Source organism: Myotis lucifugus, unplaced genomic scaffold, assembly GCF_000147115.1.
Source record: "Myotis lucifugus unplaced genomic scaffold, Myoluc2.0 scaffold_39, whole genome shotgun sequence".
Taxonomy (NCBI): domain Eukaryota; kingdom Metazoa; phylum Chordata; class Mammalia; order Chiroptera; family Vespertilionidae; genus Myotis; species Myotis lucifugus.
The window spans coordinates 8041946-8068594 of record NW_005871087.1 but is presented as its reverse complement, the minus strand read 5'-3'; the positions used below and the strand labels follow the sequence as shown (position 1 = coordinate 8068594).

Below are 26649 nucleotides of genomic sequence, written 5' to 3'. Positions count from 1 at the left end.
ATAATAATACAGAAATAAGTTGGTTCATGTTCTCACAACTGTGAACCTACTTTTGCCCACCCTTGTATATAACCTGTTTATCATGTTCAGTGACTAAATTGTAAGTTCTTCCACTTGCTCAGCAATGTATATCCAATACCTTGGAGACTGCCTGGTACAACTATTTTTAGAATAAATCTATGTTGCTTCTAGGAGTTTTCCAACTTTTCACCCAGCCCCTTCTTCTTTCATTGCTTTTCATTCACCATGGATTAGCCATGGAAACCAAGAGGGGAGGTGGTCTGTATCCAGAGCGACTGGGGAAGTTTCCTCAGAGCACAGAATGGAGGCAAACCACAGTACAACTGTCACAGAGGGTGAGGATCACGGGTGTGGGGGCTGTGTCCTATTTCCCTAGCACCTAGCAAGGTCTCTGGACTTCGAACAGGTGCTCAAGAAGTAAATGTTTGGTAAATCAACTGATTTTATTCAGTCCTTTCATCTGAGAGTAATACAAGGTCAGGGAAGGTTAAATCACTCTCTCAAGTTCAAATATGTTGTTTGGAGGTGACTCTAGCTCCAGGGTCATCAGACACACAGAAATCATCCTTTTCCTTATACCATTCTCTTTTCTTAAAAAATCTAAAGCCATTATTTAGACTGATCTCATTAACATATATAAAGATCCAACAAGAAAGACCTTCCAAGATCCAACATTCTGAAATTTTATAACATTTCAATATAAATCTATTTTTCGTATTAGCCAAAGAGCTCTATTCTGCTTAAAAGATATACATTTAAAATGTCAGGCCCATTAACTCTTTCAATCTCCCAAAGAAGCAATCCATGGCTACCTGTATTAGTAGAAATCAAATTTAAGACAAGAAAAAAGATTACATTTTATAAATACTTAAATTTTGAGTTTATAGTAGACCCCATTGGCCCTTTTAGAAAAATCTTTCTTTCCTCTTGTTTTTTTTACGGCCTGATATAAAATCATTTCTAGTGTACTGTGAATGAAAAAGACCTTATCTTTTAGCTACATCTCATGTATGTATATGTGTATTGCATATCCAGTTCATCATCAACAGACAGAAAAGAATGTTGCTTTCTCAGCAATTACTGGTCATGAGGATTAAGAGCGCAGTTAATATTCCTGATTATTTGAACATTGCTCTGCAAACCTTCCTTAACTCTGAATGTAAGTGTTAGACATGTAAACAATTGACATTTGTTTGGGCAGAGAAGCTGTAGCTATGACAGTGTGTGTGTGGCAGCTTCATTCTTTTAAACCATAGCATTTTAAACAAGAGTTAAATCCACTTCGTTTGTGGTCTGAGGCTGGAATTAAACATTGTCTCCATGAAAGAAGGCAACGCTTTACTTCACCATTCACTCAGCTCCTAAAATAGACTGGACAAAGTAACCATAAAAGGGGCTGCTGAAAGGAATAATTGCCAAATTATTATTCACCTAATAATTCTAAAAATCAGACCCCCTACTTCTCTCACATACAAATTAGAATATTTTTAAAGATGCTGAACTCAATTTTCTCCTTACATATAGACAGGGTGGAGCAAAAGTAGGCTTATGGTTATGAACACTTGAAACGCAGAGTTTATTCTTGTATTGTTATTTATTAATTATTGTATTATTTTCCATATGAACCTACTTTTGCCCCACCCTGTATTTGTTGAAATGATGTCTTTAAGAAACTTATTCTCAGGGCGGGGAGTGTGTGCATGTGCATGTGTGTGTGTGTTGGAGGGAGACTTATATTCTTTTATGTTGTACTTGTAACATATTAACTGTTATTGTTTTTAGGTGAGAGTGGCTACCCTTTTCTGATTACAGAACCTGGACATAGATCAGAATTAAAATAGACGACTTGTCTTGGCTGGGTGGCTCAGTTGGTTGGAGCACTGTCCCCATACACCAAAGTGTTGCAGGTTTGATTCCTGGTCAGGACACATAGCTAGCTTGCAGGTTTGATATCCGAATGGACATGTACAGAAGGCAATCTCCCACATCAGTGTCTCTCTCTCTCTCTCTTTCTCTCTCTCTCTCTCTCTCTCTCTCTCTCTCTCTCTCTCTCTATCTCTCTCTCTCTCTCCCACACACACACCTTCCTTTCTCTCAAAAAACAAACAAACACAAACAAAATCCTTGGATGAGGATAAATACATAAATAAATGAATGAATGAATAATTAAGTAGAAGACTTCTTTTGTATTAAAGAAAAATTTTCCTTACCCCAAATCTATTTCTTATCTCCTATAATCTTTCACTTTGACCAGACCCAATTCTTCCCCCAAATCTAGCCCCAGGAAGCTCTCATTCATTCCCACCATAGAAGGGATATCAGGATGATGGTATTTTGGGATGCAGAATCTCATTCATATCCATGCTCCTCTCTCTGTTTCCATAACTTGAAGGGGCCACGGTTACTCTTCTGAATCATTCTCTGTCATGTGTACCCTTGACCATTTTTGTAACTGCCCATAATTCTTCCAAGACTGTCAAACTCACAGTCTTTCTGGCTCTGTTACTTCTTCCTCTGCTGAGTCGGATAGACCAAACCCAACAGACTTCACTCCAGCTCACCTCTTCCTTTCCTGTCCTATTAACACCCCCATATTCTGGGTAGTGATTGCATCACATTTACAATTCATCAAAGATTTCCCCAACATACCTTCTTCTTCATGTCACTGCTGGCTCCCCAATATCCTACGAACTGTCAGATCAGTCTCTAATGTCAAGCCCTGAGTCCTTAATCTACTGTGTCTGCCTTTTCTTGCTAGAGTTCCTTATCCAATCCTAGCATTCTAACTCCCCATCAACCAACATAATGCTCATTCCTGCATTTTTGTTCATGGTTACTTCCATCAGACTTGCTTTATCTCTGACATTCTCAATATCCATGCCCAAGCAAAAGTTTCCTTTAAATATTACATCTCATGGAGCCTCACTCCCAGAAACTAAAACCAGTAAACACATATGAGTAGCCACCAATTTTCTGGCCTATATGCTACCACCCCACATTTAAAGATATAAATCTAAGGGTGACAGTGACTTTCACTACTATTACAATGGAGTTGGAGGGGGCATCTTTCAGAATTGATCAGCTCTTCAAGAAGGTGTATGAAATGCCCTTGGTTCCTTTCTTGCTCCCTAAACCTTAAAGACATTTCTTTCAGAAAGGAATATTTTCAGCCTCAATAAAAGTAGCATAAAATTTCAATGAAGGCAATATCCATGGAAGAAAGAAGTATGTATAGTATGTATAGGTTATTCATTACTCTAGTCTAAACCCCAGTACAGACCTTAGCACATATTAGATATTCCAAAATCCAAAATATATATTATATAAATAGATATTGAATGTGTGGATGATAGCATCATTGTTCAAAACCTTTTCTCTACAGAGCCCTTCCCTACCAGAGGGTTGTATATGCCTGTGGCCCACTGACATGAGGAATCACCAAGTGACTGACTTTGCCCCCCGGCCCAACCCTCAATAACAACATGAGTGAAAGTGACCCATTCATCCATTTCCTAGAAGATAGTTTAACAGGTAATGTATAGCTTATCATTTCTTTCTTTTTCCCTGTATCATAGTACTAGGTGTACCTGTTAATAATGTGGATTTTTTTCAACACAAGCAATGCCTAGATACACCTGCTCCATCAGAGTATGTCCAGAATTAAAGGCATATTCAGCAAAGTCATAACAAACAACACACCTTTGTTTTTATAAGCCATTGAGATTTGGTGGTCATTTATTACCATAACATAGCCTAAATTCTCTGATACAGAGATAATAAAATATTTGAAGTAAAATAATTATCTTCTAGTACTGGCTATTGTCTCTGAAAGAAATGAGAATCCATTTTATTCAAAATTGTGAATATCTTCAATACAGATATTAACTATTTCAGATCGAAAACATAAATTATCAAGTTAATATTTTTATACTTGAACTGGTAGCCTAGAAGTATTGGTATTATTCCCTGTATGAAAAACTTTAGAAGATTCTAGAACTGTAAGTTAATTTAGTTCAATATTCAGACAGAAAATGCATATTTCTCTGTATAATTTCATCTAGGATACCACTTGAGAAATCTATCTTTGCTTTATGTAACTTTTGTGGAAATTTTCCTTCTCAGATCTGATCCATAATTTAACATGTGTAATTAACACATGTAATGATGTGTTAATGATCTCTTATTTATACAGCATCCAGCTTCAATGAACACAAAGTACTCTATTTACTTAATTTATTCTCTAAACATATGCATCTGCAACTAACTTTGGAGTTAAAATAAATTAACTCCACTAACAAGTAGATTTCTACAAAAGAATATTTATTTAAAGTCAAGAATAAAAAATTAAGACATGCAAATATTCGTTTGCATGACAGAGTATTTAAAGCTTTTGATTTAGAATGAAGAGTACCAAAAAGTATTTCCTACCTCCTATCAGTGTTCAGCAGCTCCTGATGACTACCTAGAAACTTACATTTTTATTAACATCATAAGAACTTAATTTGTAATGAAAGGCTACATTGCAATTGCAGCTAATTCTACACTTACCTGCCTCTATAATTTGCTTTACTTATGGCTGTCTCTTACATTAATATTCATCACAAAATCCCCCTTCCAATATTACTTGATTTGACAGAAATGCATTAGCTATGACAAATGCTTCATAATGTACTCAGTATTAATGCAAGCAGAATCTATGGTAATTATTGCTATTTAAACACACTGATTATTCCTGCTGGTCTTCTTTAAGAAATGGAAATAAAATCTACAGCCATCAGAAATTAGAAATATCTGTTTTTAAAATGCACTTTATATTAATATAATTCCCCTAAAACATCTATATAAAGAGGTAGTGGCATATCACAATCATGGTGGCCTCATATACTTATTTGAAGAAAGGAAGAAAATAAAAAAGAATAAACTTCTCACTTGTATAGGGAAAAAGGGGGTCTCAGGAGGATGAGTAACTTGGTATAACAGTAAGGTTAAGCTTTTGATCACTCAGTATCAATTCATCCTCCTTTCTTTAACAATTCCCTCATCCTCATCTCATGCAGCCAGATCACCAGCTCCTTTCAATAAGCCAAGATCCAGAAGATGGAGAGGATTTCTTTTCCACTGTAACGATACGAAAATTCATAACACATATGACCTGATTCACTAGTAAGCTATTTGACTGGTGGTATTACATTTGACTTGTTCAATTTTGTAAGGTCATCCCACAAACGTAGCCAACTTATTTCAGGGGTTATGAATCATTTCAACTTATTTCAGGGGGAATGAATCATTTCAAAGTAGCAATTAATTTAAAGCTATCTTACGATTCAAATGTATTCAGATGGCTATCCGGACATATATGGGCTTCTCAAGGATTTTAACCAAATAGCAGCATCATTAACTGCCATTTCATTAGGTACATAAATCACTAAATGTCATTTTCAAAAAGCACATTTCAAGTTTATTTATCACATAAGGTAATCCTTCACTACTTATTTAATCTTCTAGGCTTTCCAGATTTGTGAATTGATTTATTGAGGCTGACTCCAATGCTAGGCAGAGTGAGTGTGACAGGAAGCGCAAACCTGTCTAAGATACTGGCTGAGAAATCACCGAGTGACTGAGTTACCTGGAAGGCATACGATTAAGATTTCTACCATCATAAAAATGGGGATCCAGATAGACTTTGTTGCATTATAGGAACATAAGTAACATTATATATCAGAATGTACAGACTGGAAAAAAATTGAACACAAAAGGGATGAGATGCACTAAATGAGGTAGCCACTTATTTAGAAATAAAAAGCAACCCCCCAAAAAGTAAAATGAAGATATTATCAAGAATAGGTATTATTTCCAACAGAGAACATAACCTTTGGGATTCCTATACATTCCATTCAAATCTATAGTTTCAGCTCATGTATTATAATTTTGAAGTGCACCACTTGTTACTGCCTACTTTATAAAATAATAAATACTCAAAATTTAGAAGAGCTGTATCTCACAGGGCATTTGATTAAAATCATTATCTCAGTGGTTTTAAGATATATTTTTAGCTGAGGAAAAAAGATTATGCAGAAGCTCAACTATTAATAAATACAGAGATTCAAGATAGAGTGAAGAATCCAGAGTTCTGGCCTCAAAACCTCTGTGTAGCTCAACATAAGCCCTGGGGTTGGGAGAGCAGATGTATTCCTCTTCCCACTGAAGTGCCCAGGACAGCTTATTCTATTTGTTAGATTGCTTTTGCACAACTCCAAAGACAGAACTCAATGTCTTCCAAGGTAGCCCAGTTCATTTTCCAGATAGCTTTTAATTTTTAGGGATGCCTTTCTTCTGGAACTGAAACCCATCTTTCTACCACTTCCTTTCACTGTCTGGTTTGCTAGTGTATCTCGGGGGCCTATAAAAGCCCATGAATGTAGTAAGTGTTCAATACAGAGTCATTGGATAAATGAGTGAACAAACAACCCTCTGTTTAAAATTTTTTAAATGTCATAATCTCTTTTCCAAATATTAAAGTATTTGGACACTGTTCTCAACTATTTCTCCAGGTTCAGTCCTAGTTGCTTCAAGTACTTTCCCCGTGGTGTGGTTTCCAGACCCCTCACTGTCCTCAGTAGTTTGAACTAGCCTTGAACAACTTCATTAACGTTTTTGAAGCGAGGAGGCCAAAACTAAGCTCAGTGCAGTAAGATAGTTTGAGAAGAGCAGAGTAAGTAGAGCCATTGGTTTTGTTAAGTTCAAACTCATTTGCTTATTAATTATGAATAGGATTGCAATAGTTCATGGCCTAGGACAGTGATGGTGAACCTTTTGAGCTTGGTGTGTCAGCATTTTGAAAAACCCTAACTTAACTCTGGTGCCGTGTCACATATAGAAATTTTTTGACATTTGCAACCATAGTAAAACAAAGACTTATATTTTGCTATTTATTTTATATATTTAAATGCCATTTAACAAAGAAAAATCAACCAAAAAAATGAGTTCGCGTGTCACCTCTGACACGCGTGTCATAGGTTCGCCATCACTGGCCTAGGATCATCATTAGTTGACTCCTACTTTAAATCAGTGGCCAATGAATTGTGGTCTGCAGGCCAACTGCTTCAATGTCTGTTTTTATAAATAAAGTTTTATTGGGATATGGGTACATCTATTCATTTATGCACTATCTATGGCTGCTTTCACATTACAGTGGCAGAGCTGAGTAGACATGATAGGGACTATACGGCCAGTAAAGCCTAAAATATTCCCATTGCGTACTTTACAGAGAAACAATCAATTCTGACCCTGCTCTAAATCATTCTTTCCCAGAGCCAATGAAAGTTCAAGCCAAGATAAATAGTGTCACCAACCACCATAAACCCAGGGAACCTGGGAAAATACTCCCTTCATGGCAAAGCTATCTTTTGCCTTAGAATTCCTTTAAATCAGAATTTCCCTAACCTCTGTAATCGGTAGAATTATCTGTGAAATTTTTTTCAAGTGCCAATTCCTGGGCTTCTAACTAGGTCGACTGACTCAGAAACCCAAAGGTGTGGCTTTGACTAATCCCTGGCCTCTGCAGCCCTACCCTAGTTCTATCCTTCTACCACAGTGCCCTTCAGCTTACCTCTGCTTTTGTTGTTATTGTTGTTTGCTTGCTTAATTATTACTTTAAAATAATTTTACACCTACAGAGAAGTTGTAAAAATAGCATAGAAAGCGTTCTCCTGTAGTCTTCATCCAGATCCCTGCCATGATGACATCTTATATACCATAGCAAAGTGATCAAGATCGGAAAAACCAATGCTGGGCAGTGCTCTTAACGGAACTACAGATTTTGTTCAGCTTTCATCAATTTTATCATGATAAATGTTAAATATTTAAAGATGTATATTTCTGTGAATTTTTATCTCATGTAGAGATTCTTGTAATCACCACCACACCAGGAAATAGACTGCTAAATCACTCCCAAGAAACTTGCTCGCGCTACCCACTGTAGGCTCTCTCCCACTCTAAACCTTGAAAACTACCGCACAGTATAATTTGGAGAATGTAACATAATGGAACAATGAAGTATGGAACATTTTGAGACTGGGTATGTTCATTTACCACAATGTCCTTGAGATCTGCCCAAGTTGCTGCATGGAACAATAGTTTAGTCTTTTTTGTTGTTGAGTAGCAATCCATTGTATTGATATATCCCGGTTCATTAATCCATTTGCCTAGTGAAGGTCATTTGGGTTGTTTCCAGCATTTGCTAAGTATTAACAGAACTGCTATAAAAATCTGTATCCAGGTTTTCAAGTGAACATAAGTTTTCAATTCTCTTGGGCAAATCCCCAGGAGTAAGGTTGCTGGGTCACAGTGCAGGTGTACATTTACCTCTACAAGAAACTGCCAAGTGTTTTCCTCAGTGTCTGTTCCAGTTTGCACTCCCACCAGCAATGTGTTCCAGCTGCTCAGCATCCTTATCAGTACTTGGCATTGGGTTGATTTATCTTATTTTAGCCATTCTAGTTGGTGTGCAGTAGATTCTTATCATGGCTTTAATTTGCACTTCTCTAAAAGCTCATGATGTTGACTATCTTCTCATGTGCTTACTTCCCATACATGCATTCCTTGGTGAAATGCCTGGTCAAGGCTTTGCCCGTTTTTCGAATTGGAATGTCTGTCTTCTTAGAGTTTAATGTGTTCGTTATATATTCTGGGTACAAGATCCTTGGCAGATATGTGAATTGAAAATATTTTCTCCCAGACTGAGACACATCAAACATTTTGATTTTGATGAAGTCCAATTTGTTTTTCCCCCCTTCTTTTATGGATCATGCTTTTGGTGTCATTCTTTATCGCCCGGGATCCAATCAGTAGAGAGAAACTACATAGTAATCTGAACAAGGAAAGTTTACTATTAACTGTAATAGGGGGTTGCTTGATGATGATTGGCTACTAATAAGTAAAGAGATCTCTAAGTAATATAGAACTACTAGATGAAGGAGCAGACAAGGTATGGTGATGGCTCGCTGAATGGTTGAGAGGTTGCCATGGGACCTTACTGGTAATCTGTCCTCTAGGTACCAGGGAAAGCTGTCCATGGGCAGGTATCTCACCGGAGGCACAAAGCTGACCAAATTGCCATAGGGGTGTGTTGGGAGAAGCTGCTGACTTGTGGATGCCTCTAGATTTACACCAGGGACTGGGTATTTATGGGAGAAGCTGTCCACACTGCAAGAATCTAGCCAGTGAGTACTTAAGACCGGGAAGACAGACCACTTCTTCCTCCTGCAATGTCTCTCCAGTGCCCTCTACTGACAAAGCTTAAAATCATGCCCATTGGTAAAGGAAGGATATTAAAAGAATCCATTTTCGCCGAAACTGGTTTGGCTCAGTGGATTGTTGGAGAGGGACACTGCCTCTGCCTGCAGCAGTATTGAGCATGCTGGTCAACAGGACACTTCCCCTCAGTTTTTGTTCCCCCCAGTGATGTTCACCTAGAGAAGGGTGTGTATGGCCACAAAGGTTCTATCTATAGGGCTACTGTCTTCTAGGTCTAGAAGAGGACTAGAAACAGCAGACTTTCCTTGGGTCTGTTGGGTCTGCAACCATTTCTAGTTCCAGGTTGCAGGCTGCTCTGCCACCCAGGCTGGGATATAAGAAGGCAAAACAATAACAACAAAAATAAACAATAACAACAAAATAAAAACAAAATAAAGAAACAGACAAAACAAGAGGGTACTTCCCACTGGGTCATCCTAAGGTCCTTAGTCTCTCCACCCTTCAAAGTCTTCTGATTGTTCCCTTAGGTATTCTGTCCAGGGTTTATACTTGTAATTTGGAGAAGGATAGGATCGAATGAGCTTTCTGCATCTTCTCTGGAACCAGATGCCCTCACGGCCTATGATTTATTTCCTTAGACCCCACGCCAAGGCTTGTTCCACATGTAGGTGGTTCTGAATCTGGATCAGAGAGATTCCTTCCAAAAATGCGTATCCTGACCCACAAGGCTTCCTTATTGGCTAAAAATGGAGATGGGCCATAATATGGGCAATAAAGACATACGCACATCATTAAAGAAGGGCAAGCTCTACTAAATACTGGAGCAGATGTGAGGAAAGAACTGAAATTGTCCTAAACTGTCAGCTGGTGGTAACGAATGTTCATTTGGCATCATTGATTCTCGCCTTTGTGGTATATCAAAGGTCCAAAATACCTTGGCACTCTTTCGACTCTACCACCATCTCTGACCTTGCTAAATATCAGCTTCCTCCATGGGGTTTCCTTTTCCCCCCATTTGTGTAGACCTCAGAAGAGTGGAAAAATCTACTCCTATCTCAAAATTACACATGAATCGAATAATTTTGATCATGATAATGATCACAATGGTAAATAGTAACAGTGATCTATTACCATTTCATAGTACCTACTATGTGCCAGTCATTAAGATAGGTGCCTTAACTGCATTATGGATCATCCTCATCACACTTGATTATTTGACAAATGAAAAAGTTAAGTGGTACAACAGAGATTAGAAACCTAGAGTCTGATTCCAAATCTTGTCTACTTCCTAAAGTAATACCTCGCCTTTACCCCATTCACACACCCTCTCACATGTATTACCCTTTTTGTCTGTACCTTTGGGCATACATTGTAATATTCAGATTTTGGTTTTATCATTAAAATAAAAATGAAAGCTCCCTGGTGACAGTAAATTATCATAAGTCTTGGAATACCTACCTGACACAGAATCTTGTTTTAGGCATTGAGTGGCTATTGATTTTCACAGCTTCTATTAAAAGAATTAATCTAGAGTCCCACATCCATTCAATGACCAGCTGAGTGGATGGGATGCTCAGTGATTAATGAGGCTAATCTGACTGATGATCAAAATTGGACCATGCATACATATGAGCACCCAACTTGTGTTGAGGAGTCACTGTATGCATTAATTTATAGCTGCATATGAAGAAATGGAGCAAAGTGTCATAAACGCAAGTACAAGTCTTTCAAATGCACATTTCAGACACAGGTACTTTACGATGATACCTGATGAAGGCTCCCATCAGTCATGTCACAGCCTCCCGTCCTGATTACAAAGTACACGCTGTCCATTTCTCTGAACATGATGACATGTTATCAAAAGATGATAAATGTCCTCACAAACAGGTAGGGCTAGAAAATATGCTTGCAATATTTCTCTGTGGTTTTGCAACAGCAAACATCTTGACTAAATTTCCTATACAGTATGTTGGGGAATAAAAAGCAAAAGGCTTCAACTCTCAGGAAAGCTCAACTGTAAAGAGATAAAAAATCAGAGGATCTGGGTACTGGAGTAGACATTACATCTAACATTACCACAATCCAGAGCTGGAATTTGCTCCAAAACTTCTTAACGACTACTCACATGTCCTGTACCAGAATTCCTCCACAGAAAGTGAAATATCTGGAGTGCTCTATTTGGTAGAAAGTTCTTTCATTTGCTCATTTGCTCATTCATTCATTTGTTGACTACTTACATCATGCTTTTTTAAAAATAAGCTAAGAGAGTATGCAAGGCACTAGGAAAACAGTCATTACCGAGACAGACATATTTTGATCTTAAGGAACTTCTCTAGTCACTGGAGGTGACAAACAAAATTGTACAATAAATAAATTATTTACATGTGTAATGGGGAGGCCATATATGGTATCAAAAATAAGTTCTTTTTTACATTGAGCCTAGTGAGCCCCTCTGTATTTTTCACCAAATAGCCCAGGTTGTATACTTTTGTGCCATACAGAATGAGGCTTCATTCATTCTTCTACATGGTGACACACCAGATATTTAAGGACAGCTAGTATCGTACCTTCAAAAGTTCTACAGGACAATTTCTTCCAGGAATTTTAAATCTTTCACATTTAACAAAAAGTCTGGCCCTTAATTAAGAACTCTGGTCTTCCATGATGGTTTTTTTTCTATAAGTATAGTGGTTCACAATCTATCGTATCTGCTCATAATCACATTTGCTAAAATGAATTACAAGGCTCCAATATACATATATGCAAGAAGGGCTTAAAAATGGTGGGGGGGTACATGGATATTTGGTGGACACTGCAAATTCTACATCTTACCTAACATCCTGATAGTACATCTAACAACACAATTATCATCCTCATTGTCTATACTTTACCTTTACTATATCACTTCCAACTGTAATTACACATGCAATATAAAACACATTCATACATGACATGAATATAGTATTAGAATGAGGAAACTTGATTGAGGAACGAGAATAAAATAATATGCTTACTAAAAATACAACACATATAGCTGGATCCCAACCTTGCATCACAGAGCAACAAGATTATGGCCCAGGATCAGGCCTCTGAAGCTAGATTTGCTGGGTTCCACTCCTGGTTCCATCATTACCAGTTGTATGACTCTGGGCAAGTACTTAACTTCTCTGTTCCTTATAATAATAAGGACATTTGATGATCAGTTGTGCAAATTAAGTAAATAAATATATGTAATATATTAGCATGCTGGACTCATAGTATATGTTATAGATGTGTGTGCTATTGTTATTATTACAAATAAATGCAATAAAAATGTAATTTTTTTGGTTGTCCATGGTTTATTGATAATATTATAGCACAGCAGAAAGATTCAAATGGTTCCATGTGGTGTTTTGAAATTCATTCCAACTATAGGCTGAGTGACCTGCAGGTTGGACAGAATGCCAAAGTCCAAGAGCTTCAGCATCTCCTTAGTGTCAGGATCAACTTCGAAGATCTCTTGATCCAGGCTGAGCCCTCAGGAACATAATCATCTCTCCTTTCTCTCTTCTTCCTGCAGCCAGATGGATACACTTCTCATGGGGCCTCTCTGAATCGCTTCATCGGATGTGTAACATAGCCCGCTATCTTGTTTCGGAGCTTCTTGCTGGGAATAATGGCAATTTCCTTGCACACGCGCTTGTTGGTGTGGAAGATGTTGCTCAGGTGCTGGTCGTACTTCTCGGTGATGACCTGGGCCGCCTCTTTCATGATCTTGGTGTGAACATAGCCCATCTTGGTGGGTCCTGGTGAAAGCTGAAGATGTAATGTCCTTATTTGCTAAAACCAAGTCATTCTTCCTTAACAGCTTTCACCACGCTAAGTTGGAAGTGGGTGAGAAGATGTAACTTTCATATTGAATTTATGAACATCATCACAATCTTTCCAGGTTGAGTAGTCTCTTTTGGACGTTTTTTTAACTCTATGGCTGGATTTTTTTTTAATTCTATGGCACAGAGATAAAATGTCTCTCTTCTTCTTTAAAAAAAATGATATAAGACCTTTTGATTTTTCTCAGTAACAGTTTTTTTCATGCTAATTATGTTCCAGGCAGAGACCTAGGAGGAGGCCTGTTTGTCAAGTAGGACAAACAGGAGACACATATAAGACAGGCATTGCAAGGGAAGGGTTGCCTGTCCTTGATGACCTCTTTCTCTTCTTGTGCTTCATCTTCTTCTTCCCCTTCGGAATTTTAATTGTTCATCACATTTGTTCTAATCTACCTGGTAGTTAAGGCAAGAGGAACAGCACAATTCTTATTATGAGAAAGGAGATAGAACTCCAGTTCTACAAAGAGCTAATATCAATTAGCCTTGTGTTGCCTGCACGTACCGCCATATCTAGAATAGAATATTTTACGGTACTGCAACCAAGGCAAAGCTTGTCACCTTATCCTAGTGCATCTGCAGAAGACCTGAAATGCATTGCTCTGATTTACCTGGTCCTCCACCTTCTGCCCATCCAAAGTCACAGCTCTATAGAAACAGGACAGAAACGACACTGAGGAGATTGCCTTGGAAAGGACTTGTGCCCACTGGGCAGTTTGCTACGTAAGTCTTAGCTGCTTTCTTAGGCCAGGGTTTTAGAGGATGAATAAATCCAACTCTCTGGAAGGAAAGTTTTAGCATTTATTTGTTTAATCTCTCCAAGCAGTCCAAAAGCACTACCTGGAGGTAGAACTTACAATTGGATTTCTAGTCCCAGAGGACACCGCTGTTGCTGCTGGAATCGGCCTAAAGCCCTCGCATGTAACAAGCACATTTGCAGTGAAAGTCTATTAATAAACCGATGAAAGCTCACCAGTTAAAAGCTAAAGAATGCTACTTAATGCTCTCTTTTGCTTTTAATGGACTGAAACCTGTTAAAACACTGCTAAATAATCAGGCAAATTTTTCTTGCAGTTGATAGAGGGACAAGAACACACACACACACACACACACAATTGAAAGATGAATTCCAATAGGCTCTATATCAAAAGGAGCTGGAATGGAGCAAAACCTAGAGTCTTGAGGGTCCACGGAGCCCCAAAGAATGGCTGGAGATAAAACTGGAGACATTTCACTCAGACAGAACTCTATGGTCACATTATCAACTTTTCCCGGGGCTATTAAATCAGTGGAGCAAAAAATAGGCACATTTGGTCCACAGACAGAGAGCTGGGTACAGCAGAGAGAGAACTGAAATGACACAGCAGATGTCTCAGGGCTCCCATATCAAGGTGCACGCTCGGAAGGGCTCTTCCGGGGGCTCTACTGCAGATCATGGTTTATTGAGCGCAAAAAATGAGAGAAGTTAGGGGATGGAGTTTTAAAGACTTTCCTTCTTCTTTAAGTTCCCAGATCGGCTGTTTCATCTATTTTTGGATTCGTGATGTCAAACCAACCAGTCGATGCGGCTCTTGCAGTGAGATTTTTGCTTCTGTGACACCTGTCAGGTTTCAGCTTCACAGTCAACATTTGGTTCTTCCTTTCTAGCTAGGAACACTCATCTGTCCGCCCCACTCTATGCGATGGGTTGTCCTTGACTTGCAGTGGGTCTCAGACCCCTGGACGATGGTGAAGTTCCTGGTCAGAACATGGCTTCAATGCCAAAGACACCTCCCTCTTCTGGTTATGGAGGCCTCTTTCTGCTTCCCTGTCTTGTTTGTCTGAGTTTGGATTCAAAATCTTCCTCTGAAAAGTGGAGGCTACCCATTCATCGTTTATATATACAGTATCCCTAAAATTCTTTTGCTTCGATGTATGGCTCTGGGCTTTTGAACCTTATACCAACCTGAATTCAGCTCCTGCTTGCCTTCACCACCACAATCAATGTAGTCTTTCCCTGTTACTGACCCGATTTTTCCCTCGCTATCCAAACCGTGCCGTCCTGCTTTTTCTATTAGAATAGAATGGAAGATCGCTGTGGCAGATTTTATTTTACAAAGATGACCCAGCAATAGTTCCCATCTCACATGACCATCTTATACTGCGACTGACACTCTGCCCTGGGCCTGTCTCAACCAGTATGATATGCTGGAAGGCCATTGTGATGACTTTAGGTCAAAAGGAAACACATTATCAGCCTGGCTGTCTTTTTGGAACCCAGATGCCATCCTGTGAGAAGCCCAGGGCATAGAGAGGCCACCGGTAGTTGCTCTGGCAGACAGTCCACCTGAGGTTCCAGCCAACAGGCAACAGCCTAACATGTGAGTGAGGAAGGCTTTGTGAAGACTCCAATACAGCTGCGATTTCACTGGAAATACACAGAAGAAGTCCACCTCCCTCCTTACCCAAATAAAAACCCCTGCTTAATCTCAGAATCATGAGAGATATTAATAGTAGTAATAATACTACTAAGATACTAAAAATTATTAAAATAAATAATTGTGATATTAAGTAAGTATTTTTCCCACTGTCACACTCATAGTGGTTGGTTTTTCATATGCAAATAATTGGAAAAAAAATTAAATAGCTGAATATCTGGAGGCTTCTAGACCTGGTATATGCGAAGTAGGGCCCTGGGGCTAAATCCAGCCTGCTGCATGTTTTAATAAAGTTTTATTGGAACTCGAATTATTCACTTACATATCGCCAATGGCTACTTTCATGTGACAGAGTTGAGTAGTTGTGACAGAGACAGTGTGATTTATAAAAGCTAAAGTATTTAATGCCAGGCTCCCTTACAGAAATACCTTTTCTGAATTATAATCTAGACAAATGGCTGACTTTTTTATTGTAACTTTTGACAGTGTATCTTTACCATATTGCCACATGATATATGTGTATGTTATCCAGCTATGGAAAGTTTTATTTTAATTTTCACACCAAAGATAAAGTTACACATATACACTCATGTGTAAAGCTTTCATTAAATAGAAATATACCACAGATATCCTAAAGAGCCATATATGTGATTTTCATAATGTTACTGTTGAATTGAGTGTGAGTTGAGGTACCCCAAATTCAATATGTTCATTGCCAAAACCAAGGGGTAACACATTATAGTGAGTGTTTTATTTTCCCTTCTGGAATAAGAAGATAGCTGAGGCCCTAACCGGTTTGGCTCAGTGGATAGAGCGTCGGCCTGCAGACTGAAGGGTCCCAGGTTCGATTCCGGTCAAGGGCATGTACCTTGGTTGCAGGCACATCCCCAGTAGGGAGTGTGCAGGAGGCAGCTGATTGATGTTTCTCTCTCATCGATGTTTCTAACTCTCTATCCCTCTCCCTTCCTCTCTGTAAAAAATCATTAAAATATATTTAAAAAAAAGAAAAAAGAAGAGAGCTGAGAAGACCAGAAACTCCTAATAGTTCAGAAATTTACACGGGGTGGGATTTTGATGAAGATAAAATAAAAGCAGATTTCTTACTGTTTTAAGTAAAGACAAGTAGCATCTGAAATGCATTAACCTGACCACAAAGTACCTACAAATTGAATGCATTTGCTTTATGCATTATAAATGTGTTGTTTTTTTAAAAAATAAAACATTTTGTCAATCAAGGCCCACTTGATTTTTTCATTACTTTTTGCACTATAAAAAATAAATTTTTATAGGTTACAACTTAGGAAAACTATCTTACCTTCCCCCATTAATTGCAAGTATGAGGAAAGATGGTACCTTTACCCTTTTGAATAAAAGGAATGTGAGTGGACAGAAACACTCAATGGTTTGACAGCCATGAAAAGTAAATTATTCTATCACTGCTCCAACCATAGCTCTTAGATCAGTGGTTTTAACACAAAGATGCATAATCTGGATAGAATCTTGGATTATTTTGAAGTAAGATACTGGTCTTCATCTACTGTTTCCAAAGCCTTTTTAAGATCCATTCATCCTTTAGGGTTATGAGTAATTTCCCCCTTTCCTGGAAACAAAAGTTAACACATACAGGTACCTGGAAATAACTAGAAGAAGGATACTACATTACAAATATATCTTTCCATAATATTTGCAAATGAGAGATTTTACAAATAGGGAAATAACTTATTTCTGTCCAATTTCTGATACTCATATTCTTTTGCAGGAAATATTCTTTAAAATGAGGATATCAATAACTTAGAAATAATACCTTTACAACATTTAAAAAAATTTCTGTATGAGGCTAAAGTGCAATAACTTATATAATGACATATTGAAATTTTAAAAGCTATAGAAATAAAAGCCACACTGTTTTCCTGTTTAGGAAATTGTCAACTTTATAGGGAAAACGATTTATAACCTTGAACTCGAGACTATATTACCTTATTTTAAAATACCACTGTATACTAATCTAAAATGTCTTCTAACATAGGAGGAAGCTTGCATTTGTGAGTTCTGAACCAACCCTTTCTAGTTTACTGGATTTTCAATTACTAAAATGATTGCACTAAATATCACCTTAGTTGCCTGAAAGAACTAAAGCACTTTTCCAAAGCAGAAATTCCTAGGAGTTAATATACATCCTGCTAGGCTTTAATCTCTTCTAGTGTAGTTAATCTTTTATCTTTAATTGATAATTTATTTAGAAAAAAATAATATTTAATGCCCCAAATAAAAAAACAACAACAGACTTTTCTTTTTCTTTTGTATTTAAGACCTGAGTCTTGTTCTTCCAGAGAATTCTTTCACTCTCTAGAGTGTATTACAAAATCAACATACATAGAAAAACTAAGGTGAAATGGCTTCACATGCAACTCCTAAATTAACTGCTATAAATTTTACACAGAGAGATCGAAGATGTTACTTTCCAATACACATGAAGCTTTCCTGCCTGGCAAAATAATAAAAATAACAGCATAGTTTTCATTAACAAAATGTAGACTAGCAAAAAGCTTTGGCCCTTAACCTTATCTTCTCTTACCAGCTTCCATGCAGGCGAAAAGCACAATAAAGACATAAAGAGCATACATGTGGGCAGACACACACTTAACAAGTCCAAGGGCTGATATGAAAAGGCATCTATTTACAGCAGCACCTTTGGGTATCAGAGGCTTTTGCAAAATAAGAGGGCTACCCTGAATAATCCCACAGATATGGTGATATCAATTAGCAACCAGAGGCTAGTGCTAACAAGGACTATGGGAGGATTAAGCATTTTGCTGCCTAAGAGGAGACAGAAAGGCAAAAGCCTTGGGAGGAATCCAAACTCAGTTCAAATCACAGCTGTGCCGCCTACGAATTTGTTGACCTCAGTCAAGTGATTTCATTCAGAGCCAGGTCTCTTTATCTGCAAATTAAGAAGGTCTTCTTCCCAGAGATAGGTACTCCCATAACCTTCACAAACCTCTAGCACAGAATTTCTAAACCACTTGGTTATAATAGCCTTTTGTTCTCTGTCTCCTCCACTAAAGTGAGTCACTGGAGGGCAGGAGCCACATCTAAAACCAAGCAAATGCTGAGTACTCATTAAAGTAACATTTCATCCAAGGAGTTAATCTAGGGATTACACACCCTTGACATTAAGCTTAGCACATGCCGGTTAATAATATCTGTGCCTCTTTCTTCCTCCCATATGAGAGGGTCATTCCAATTGCTCTAGATTTACATGGCACCACATCTGCTATTTTCTCCTGACAAATCATTTCCTACCCTGTATTATAGTTGGGGTTTATTTCTTGTCTTCCCAATCTTGCAGATGATAGAACTTATGTTCTGCCTCTTAGTTTTCATCTCTGCAGCCTCTGATATATTGCAAAAGAACATATAGATAAATGAGTGAGAATGAATAAATGGATACAAGAATAAATAAATAACCTCAAGTTCAAGATTCAGACTTAAGTCGCTGACCATTTCAGAAGGATGGAAAATATATTCTTTTCCACACGTTCTTTAACTTCCTGGGCAGCATGAAAGAAATGCATTTTTTTCTGGTTTCATTTAACTCTACCAGAGAACTCCTGGGGAAACAGAAAACTGGGGCAAAAAAAGAATAAAATAAGGTCTAAATGGGCATCATTACTGCTACACATTCTGCATCTTGACCTTCACCTTGGAGTTTGGCCAGGCACCAACTGTGGGTCTGAGGGTGATTGATTTGAGCAGTCACTTAAGTGTAAAGTGTTGTCAAGGCTGCCCTCAAACTGAGTCATAACAAAAGCAAGCTAGAGCCCTGGCTGTGCAGGGTCCGAGTGGCACAGGCTCTGCCCCATGGAGTTAAATATGCTTGCTGCCCTCAAATTTAACCTGATACCAATGTCACAAGTTGAAGTTAGTACATAGTCAATCTGACTCAATAGAGCTTTTTAAAATGTTCTTAACTCTCATTAGAAACTGAAGTAGCACAGTAATTTAATGATGAATCTGAATGCAATTATGATAATTAAAATAGCAACTTAATTTTATGCTGTCTCTGAAAAATGCTCAACCCAAGGGTTGCATATTCAAAGCCTGAGTTACACTGGTTAATGCCTTTGATTTGTATTATAAATTGGTAAATGCAATAAAGTTCAATTAGTCAAATTTATGGACTATATGCCCTCAAACCATTACTACATATTTTAGACTGTGTTAGTTTTTGCTGTTAAAAGAATTCTTAGGATGGTCTTTCAGAAAATAAAAGTAATATATTGCCCTGGCCAGTTTTCTCAGTGGTTAGAGCATCGGCCCTCAGACTGAAGGGTCTCGGGTTCCATTCCCAGTCAAGGGCAGGTATCTTGGTTGCAGGTTTGATCCCCAGCCCTGGTCAGGGGCATGTGGGAGGCAACCAATCAATGTGTCTTTCTCACATTGGTGTTTCTGTTTCTCTCTCTCTCTCTCTCTCTCTCTCTCTCTCTCTCTCTTTCTCTCCTCCCCCACTTCCCTTCCACTGTCTAACAAAAACAAACAAACAAACAAAATCAATGGAAAAATATCTTGGAGGGAGTATTAAAAAAAGTAATATATTATTATTTATTGATTGTTTTAATGCAAAACTTTGAATTGCTGGGATAAATGTATATAGGACAGAGGTGTATGATCCATCAAGGAAGTGAAACTTTGGCGGGGTTGACAAGTAGGGAGATAGACCATTTCAAAGGTGCTGGGACACAGAGCTTATACAGAAGCCTGGAAGTAGAAATCAGCCAGGCAAAGAGGGTGAATGTATTTTTACATGTTTGTGTACAGCCATGCATGTATGCACTAGCATATAACATGTGCACCATCTATGCATAAGCACATGTGCGTGGAATGGGGTGAGGTATAAAGGAGGACTCTGCCAGGCAAAAGAACGTATATGCCTTGATTTCAACCCTCAGGTGATTTGTTGGGCGGTGGTTAAGGAGAGATGTGAAAATCTGCCAGAAATGGCAGGGATGGGCTAGATCACAAAAAAAGTTCTGATGCCAGGTTAAGAGTTTGGAATTCAGAAAGCATAAATGCAGTTGCAATTCTTAATTTAAATATCTGATTCAGTTTGGGTTTACTAAGACTTCAGTACAAGCTTTCTGTCTCCTAACTACGAGAAATGTGCTGTGAACATGTTTTGTTTCAAACTCCGTGTCTATTACTAGTACATATCAAACCCTTCTCTTTCCCACTTTGGAGACAAAGTTCTCTAACACTCCCATGATTTTACAGGTGCTCATTTCACATTCTGTCATATTTTATTATTGTCCACATTTTTTGTTACAGTTAAGATTCTACCTTTAAGAATTATTTTGCAGTCGAACATTTTTATCATTAATGTCTACTCAATTCCTAAGAACAGCACAAAAATAGAGGGAATAAACATCCCTTCAGAAATTAAAAAAACATACATACAAAGGCACAGATAGACACAGATGTTTCCATAAGTGTGACATCTGTAGACAAAACCATCGGGAATTTAATTTCATTTTTAAAATTCATCCAGGTGTCTAGTATTTCACAGATGCTTATTAGATGGCTAGCTCATCATTTATTTTATAGATTTGATGTGTATGGGAAAGACAGTCACATACACAATGTGTACACATACACGTGTGTGCATGCACACATGTATACACAAGTAAGGGACCGGTGGCTTTGGACAATAAAATTATCACTAGCTGGTCAATTTAGTTTTAATTCCCCTCTTACCGTGCAGGCCATACAGCAGCACCTGAACAAAGCTGCATGGCAGCTTCTTTAAGCACGTTAGGTCCTTACTGCCTCCCTCATCCATTATGCTGAAGAAGATACCAAGTTCTTGTCCACATGAAAATTCACTGTGACATTCTTCTGTGATTCAAGGAGGGGTTCATATGTAATGTATCTAGTTCAAAATTCTTATCCGCCTAATGGAACCCGCAAAATAACATGCATCTTGATTTCCTCATGCAAGGAAAGAACGTGGCAGGATTTTTTGTTATCCCACGTCACCCCTAATATGCAATTTGTCATCACTGATTCACACGCAAAGAGCCTGGGACCACAATATTCAGCTGAGCATTGGGTGTCCCCCTCCCTCCCCCTGCTTCTGAATGTCCCTTCTCTTTTTCCATCTATCTAGGTATCTGCTACCACACACCCTGCTAGCACTTATCACACATCTTGAGAAGGGGACACTTGATCAAGTCTCTTTCTTTGACCAATCTCAAGCATGACATGAGCCAATGCTAAGAAAAGAAAAAAGCACTTTCATTTCAAATCAATGGTCTCACATGGGTGCACGAACTCCTGTGCCAAGATGCTTGCAATAGGGCCCTTTATCATCATAGTGATTGTCCCTGGGAGTCTTTGTTTGGGACAATGGGTCAGAAAAGAAAGACCCCAGGAACTAGCACAATTTCCCCGATGCCAAAGAGGCATTTATACCCAGTTGCACCAGATCTATAAGTGCTGATAGAAATGTGTCCCTTTTCAAATGATTTTATATTGCCTCATAGAGTACAACAGAGCGATGGATTCGTAAGACACAAAAGCCTTTTTTTTTTCTTCTTAAAGAAAATGTACAATACTAATTAGAAAGGCCTGGTATAGTGGGACATTTTTAGGACAGGTACTAAAAACAGAATCTTGTATGTAAATATGCGTATAGAATATTTCTATATAATATACACCATACTAAACATATATGTATTACGATACCAAAGATACATGGCTTTCTGAGGTCAAGCCCAGCTTGTACTTTGTTATACTTTTCATTATACATTTGGGATATTTGAAGCCTATGTCAAGAAAAGCAAACATTTCCCATCTTCCCTTTGAGAACAGAAACAAAGCAAATTCTTACTTGTCTCCCGCTGAAAACTGTCTGCTTTCTAAATGACATTGGCATTGGCTTTTCCTAACAAACTATTCATCTACCACCTTTAGTTCCAGATCACCATTCTAATGATTTACCTCCTGGCTAAATGGAAAGGGAAAAAAGGTCTGTGTCTAGTTTTGCCTGGCACTGGGCCTGATGTAAATAAGATAATACTCAGGAAAGGAAAGAACTCAGACTCCGTGACCTCATTATTGACTGACTTTCCCAAAGAGGCTTTGTTTCCTGTTGTACTTGTTTGCAGGCGCTGGCCATCATTTTACATCAGATATCTTCTTTATCATTAGAAAAGTCTCTTTATCGCTCTAAGTCCCTGAACAAATAATGTGTATTCCAATAAATATTTAGAGCCAATATTAATCCACAGCAAATAAAGCCTCCTTCGCATTCATAGACTTTCTCAACGATAGATTCAAAGGTATTTCACTCTTGGCACCTTTGAGAGGTAAGTACAACGTCCCTGGATTATAATTCTATATTTTAAAAAGGGAGGGGAAATAGATACGAAAAGACTGAATTATAAATGAAAAGTGCAAATTCAAATTGTAACATGGTACCTTTAATGAATATATTGGCAATTCACTGAGACTTGATAGAGAATTGTGTAATAGAGTCCAGGAGAAATGTTCTCAGATCTTGACAATTAGGCTAATTAACTCCCGATTGCTAGTCACTAAGGGGCATTAGAAATGTCAAGCATTCTTTATCTGTGCAACTAGAGAATCTCAAAGAAAATAACAAACTTTAGGGTTAGACTTCATGACCTTTATGAAAACTTGCACCTCTAAAGTTTGATGAGAAATATCTCAGAATTCCTTAGATTAATGAGAATCATTTTTCTTTCATGGAAACATCTACTCACAAAAATGTCTAAAGCTTTGCTAAGCTAAACCCATTGCTTCAAGTTTTAAAACTATCTTTTCTCTTTTCAATAAAAAGTGCTCTGTAAAGAAAAAAAAATAAATAAAAGGATTATTTAAGTATGTATTCTTTTTTTTAAAAAAATATATTTTATTGATTTTTTACAGAGAGGAAGGGAGAGAGATAGAGAGCTAGAAACATCGATGAGAGAGAAACACCAATCAGCTGCCTCCTACACACCGCCCACTGGGGATATGCCCGCAACCAAGGTACATGCCCTTGACCGGAATCGAACCTGGGACCTTTCAGTCCGCAGGCCAACGCTCTATCCACTGAGCCAAACCGGTTATGACTTAAGTATGTATTCTTAACAAACATGTCATCTAGCAATAAAAGGAGGTAAAGACACCTACACTAATAAAAGACAAATATGCAAATTGACCGTACCTTCGCTACACCGTAAGCCACACCCACTGGTCAAACAGAGAGACTATATGCAAATTAACCCAACCAAGAAGGCAGCCAGCAGCCACAGAGCTGGAGCAAGCAGGAGCCTTGGTTGCCCCAATGATGGAGGAAGCCAAGCTTCCCGCTTGCTGTGTTGGGCTCTGAGCTCCATTCAAAGCAACAAAGTTTCAATTATAGAAGGTAAATAAACCCCAGATACCTGCTTTCAGCGAGCCGTGGCCACGGAGCTGGAGCAAGCAGGAGGCTTCCCTCCTGCCTGCCCTGGCAGGCTCTGAGCTCCTCTCAAGGCTACAAAGTTTCAATTATAGAAGGTAAATAAATCCCAGAATAAAAAAAAAAGAAAAAAAGGAGAGGCTGGGAGCTTCTGTCGCCCGGGGGGGCTTGGCCAGCCTGAAAAACGGCCCTCAGCCAGACTGGCCAGGCACCCCGGTGGGGACCCCCCACCCTAAAGGGGGTGTGGCCAGCCTGAAAACAGCCATCAGCCCCTCACCCAGGCTGGCCAAACCTCCATGGGGTGAGGGTCCCACCCTGAAGGGGGTGTGACCAGCCTGCAAATAGCCATCAGCTCCTCACCCAGGCTGGCCAGGCACCCCAGTGGGGATCCCCAGCCTGAAGGGGGTGTGACCAGCTGCAAACAGCCATCAGCCCCTCACCCAGACTGACCAGGCACCCCAGCGGGACCCCCACCCTGATCTGGGACACCCTTCAGGGCAAACCAGCCAGTCCCCACCCATGCACCAGGCCTCTATCCTATATAATAAAAGGGTAATATGCAAATTGACCCTAACAGCAGAACGACTGGGAATGACTGGTCACTATGACACGCACTGACCACCAGGGGGCAGACGCTCAATGCAGGAGCTGCCCCCTGGTAGTCAGTGTGCTCCCACAGGGGGAGCTTTGCTCAGCCACAAGCCAGGCTGATGGCTGCCAGTACAGCGGTGGTGGTGGGAGCCTCTCCTGCCTCCTCAGCAGTGCTAAGGATGTCCGACTGCAGCTTAGGCCTGCTCCTGCTGGCAAGTGGACATCCCTCAAGGACTGCCAGGCTGCCAGTGGGATGTCTGATTGCCAGCTTGGGCCTGATCCCCCAGGGAGCGGGCCTAAGCCAGCAGGTGGACATCCTCCGAGGGGTCCCAGACTGCAACAGGGCATAGACCGGGCTGAGGGACCCCCCCCCCAAGTGCCCAAATTTTTGTGCACCGGACCTCTAGTAAAGTTCATATTTTAAGAATAATATGGTATGGTAGCTAGAAAAGTATGGATTCCTATGGGAATTCACAGGCAGAAGGAAAAAGAGGAACGTGTATACATTTAAGAAATTTAAAAGAACAGTATAAGAAACAAAGACTAAAGAAGTGTGCCTGCAGTGGAAAATACTGCTGGTGAATAATGAAAGAAACGTTTGGAAAGGTAGGTCGTGGTCAAATCACAGAGGGCCATGAAGTTCAGCAGAAAGGTAAATTGAAGGTTTCTAAGTGCTGTGACCTATGTACTGTCTAGTATAAACAGACAGCAGGATGAAGAAGATTGTCAAGGGGCAAGAATTGAGGCTAGGGCAATTGTATAGGCAGCACACCCACCTGCAATGTCAGGGAATGGGTAGTAACCATGCATAAAAGAAGGGAAAATTTTTTTCTTGGGACTGTGAGGGGAGTGGATTCCAACAACTGAATCAACGTGCAAACTGAGATAGTGAGAAGAGCCAAAGACAACGAGCAGAACCAAAAATGAAACTAGGAAAACAGGATGAACAGAAAGTTGGGGATGATGGTCAAGATGAGTTTACCTTTTTTTTCATTTTTAATCTGTATAACAGAAGTGCTGACAAGCCATCCCAGTGAGTGACCAATGATTCTTGGAAAGTTAGGTCAGAATTGAGGGAAAGAACAAAGCTAGAAATGTGGAACGCTCAGATATCTCATCACAAGTGACAGTTGAAGCCATGGGGGACTACTGTATTTTATTGTTCACTCACACAGCGCCCCTCCTTGGAGGAAGTATTCTTCCTTGCCCATTATAATCAGGCTTGACCATGAGACTTGGCAGTGGAAGTGAGAGATATGTTATAAATTCACTTCCATTAAAAAGCTTTAAAAGCCTATTGATTCATGACTCTCTTTTCCGTCTTTCATAGAAATGGTAATATTAAGCTAGTGACTGCTTCATTAGCCTGGGCCTGGAATTAAATAAACATGGAAAGAAAACCACAGCTGATGTGTGGTGTGAGTGAGAAAGAATTAGTTGTTGCAATAATCCCTGGGATTTCGAAGTTGTTTATTACTGCAGTACAATCTAGCCTAACTAACTGATAGGCACTTGGAATTAATAAGGTTTCCCAAAAAGGGAAAGTAAAGAAAGATCAGAGGCCCTAGTGGGTTTGGCTCAGTGGATAGAGTGTGGGCCTGAGGACTGAAGGATCCCAGGTTCGATTCCGGTCAAGGGCACATGTCCAGGTTGTGGGCTCGATCCCAGTAGCGGGTGTGCAGGAGGCAGCCAATTAATGATTCTCTCTCATCATTGATGTTTCTATCTCTCTCTCCCTTTCCCTTCCTCTCTGAAATCAATTATATATATATATATATATATATATATATATATATATTTTAAATCAATATCAGAGGATGATTTAGCATACGACTAAACGCAAAACCTCTGAATTTGTCAATTCATAGAAAAAAAAGAAGAAAAAACAAACACCAACTGAGTTATATTTGCCAAAATACTTTGAGCATAATTTCTTAATTTTTTGCATTATGTTTTTTGTATAAAACTCTTGTATTAAAAAAAAAACAACACCCACACAACTAGCTAGATCAGACAAAGTAATTCCGGTCAATGTTGA

The 26649-nt window shown here is 39.0% G+C and overlaps 1 protein-coding gene and 1 pseudogene across 3 annotated transcripts in view; both read right to left on the bottom strand.

The window, feature by feature from the left end:
- ZNF385D (zinc finger protein 385D) overlaps window positions 1-26649 on the bottom strand; it is a 278367-nt gene that overhangs the window by 49355 nt on the left and 202363 nt on the right. The gene's annotated exons all lie outside the window — the stretch shown is intronic.
- LOC102430291 lies at window positions 12647-13050 on the bottom strand (annotated as a pseudogene).